General features: G+C 34.4%; 1 pseudogene; it reads left to right on the top strand.

The window, feature by feature from the left end:
• The first annotated feature begins 512 nt into the window (after window positions 1-512).
• On the top strand, window positions 513-1,224 carry LOC123846051 (large ribosomal subunit protein uL6-like; annotated as a pseudogene).
• The last annotated feature ends 1,487 nt before the right edge of the window (window positions 1,225-2,711 follow it).

Here is a 2,711-nt window from a genome sequence, read left to right as displayed (position 1 = left end):
AGCTCTAATTTTAACTTTTTGGGGAACCTCCACACTGTTTTCCAAAGTGGCTGTACCAACTTGCATTCTAGAACCTTTTTCATACAGTTTAAAAATAAACCTCAAAACACTAGGTTGACCCACAAGTAACTTACCTGCCTAACAAACAATCAAAGAAAAAAAATCTAGGCTTTTAAAGAATGACATCCAAAACTTCAAAAATATAACATTCATAATGTCAACCATCTGAATAAGAACTGCTGGACATATGAAGTAAGTAGCCAAGAGAAAAACCAGTCACTAGAAACAGGCCCAAATACAATGGAATTGAACAACTTTTATAATTTTCAAGGATTTAAAGGAAAAGATTACCATAATAAAGAGGAAAATTAAAGATTAAAAAAGAACCAGATGGAATACTAGTGCTGAAGAAAATGTAATATCCGAAATAAAAAATATACTGATGGGCCTAATAGGAGATTAGACATTTCAGAAGAAAAGATCACTTAACTTGAGGATTTTACAATAGAAATTATCTAAAATGAAGCACAGCTCTTTGCCACATCTCCTGCGAGAATGAAGACCATTCTCAGCAATCAGACTGTCAACATTCCAGAAAATGTCAACATCACTCTGAAGGGACACACAGTTATTGTGAAGGGACCCAGAGGAACCCTGCCAAGGGACTTCAATCACATCAATGTAGAACTCCGTCTTCTTGGAAAGAAAAAGAAGAGGCTCTGAGTTGACAAATGGTGGGGAAATAGAAAAGAGCTGGCTACTGTTCGCACTATCTGTAGTCATGTACAGAACATGATCAAGGGCGTTACACTGGGTTTCCGTTACAAGATGAGGTCTGTGTATGCTCACTTCCCCATCAATGTTGTTATTCAGGAGAATGGTTCTCTTGCTGAAATCCGAAATTTCTTGGGTGAGAAATACATCTGCACGGTTTGGATGAGGCCAGGTGTTGCTTGTTCTGTAACTCAAGCCCAAAAAGATGAGTTAATTCTTGAAGGAAATGACATTGAACTTGTATCAAACTCAGCTGCTTTGATTCAGCAAGCAACAACTGTTAAAAACAAGAATATCAGAAAATTTTTGGATGGTATCTATGTTTCTGAAAAAGGAACAGTTCAGCAGGCTGATGAATAAGATCTGAGTTGTCCATCTACAGAAACAAGATGCCGGATGATTTTTCAGACTTATTTGTGATATTTTAAAGATGCAATAAAAGCTATACTGGTTTGGGCAAAAATAAATAAATAAATTAATTAATTAATTTAAAAAATGAAGCACAAAAGGGGGAAAAAAAGTGAACCAGAAAAAAGAATGAATAGAGCTCTGATGAGCTCTGGGAAAAAATATCAAGTGGTCTAATACATATTATTTACCCATATCAGGAATAAAAGAGAGGACATCACTATAGATCCTATAGACATTTAAAGGATAAGAGACCTTATAAACAAATTTATGCCAATAAATTTAACAACTTAGATAAAATAAATGGATTTCTTGAAAGATGCATATTACCAAAACTGAATGGTAAGAGATAGAAATACTGCATAGCTTCATACCTAAGAAAAATAATTGAATTCACAACAAAACCCTCAAGATAACTCCTGGTCTAGGTGGATTCACTGGTGAATTTTATCAAATGGTTAATCAATAAATTACAAAGATCTTTCATCAACCCTTTCAGAAACTAGAGGGGAAGGAAACAATTCTCAACTCATATACCTTAATAATAAAACCAGGGAAAAACATTAAAAGAGAAGAAAATTAGAGGCCAACATCCTTCCTAAACACATAAATCCTTAATAAAATATTTGTAATACTGTGATACATATATAGTATCAGGACCAAATGGGATTTATCCCATTAATTCAATGTAAATCAGTGTAAGTCATTGTAATCTGTAATCAATGTATTTCATCACACTATCAGAAGGGGGGAAATAGATAAATGAATAATGCAACTCATCACATTAACAGAATAAAGGGGAAACACATAACTATTTCAATTGATGTAAGGGCATTTAACAAAATTTAACATCCATTCAAGACAAAACCTCTCAGTAAACTAGTTATAGAAAGGAATTACATCAATCTCAAAAGGAATGTCTACCAAAACCTATAAATAATCCATATTTAGAGATAAAACTCTAAGATTAAGAAAGATAAGAATTTTTTTTCCCTCACCACTGCTATTCAACACTGTACTGGATGCCCCAGAATAGCAGGACAAGAGAAAGAAGCAGCCTTCAGTTTGGAAAGAAGGAAGTAAAACTCTCATTATTCATATACAGCATGATCATGTATGTAAAAAATTCTAAGAAATCTGTATAATAGCTATTATGACTAATAAGTGAATTTAGCAAGATTATAACAAGATCAAAAGCAAAAGCCAATTTTTTATAACTTATCAAAAAGCAAATGGAAAATGAAACTTACAAAATATTTCCATCTATAATAGGATCAAAAACAAAATTCTTGGGGCGCCTGGGTGGCTCAGTCATTAAGCGTCTGCCTTCAGCTCAGGTCATGATCCCAGGGTCCTGGGATCGAGCCCCGCATCGGGCTTCCTGCTCATTGGAGAGCCTGCTTCTCCCTCTCCCACCCCCCCTGCTTGTGTTCCCTCTCTCGCTGTGTCTCTCTCTGTCGAATAAATAAAATCTTTAAAAAAAAATTCTTAACGATAAATTAAGAAAGACATATAGGAATTACACACTA

This window comes from Mirounga angustirostris, unplaced genomic scaffold (assembly GCF_029215605.1).
Source record: "Mirounga angustirostris isolate CCGP_5_RB_7025 unplaced genomic scaffold, mMirAng1.0.hap1 SCAF_6, whole genome shotgun sequence".
In the NCBI taxonomy this organism is placed as follows: domain Eukaryota; kingdom Metazoa; phylum Chordata; class Mammalia; order Carnivora; family Phocidae; genus Mirounga; species Mirounga angustirostris.
This window is presented reverse-complemented; position numbering and strand designations above follow the sequence as displayed.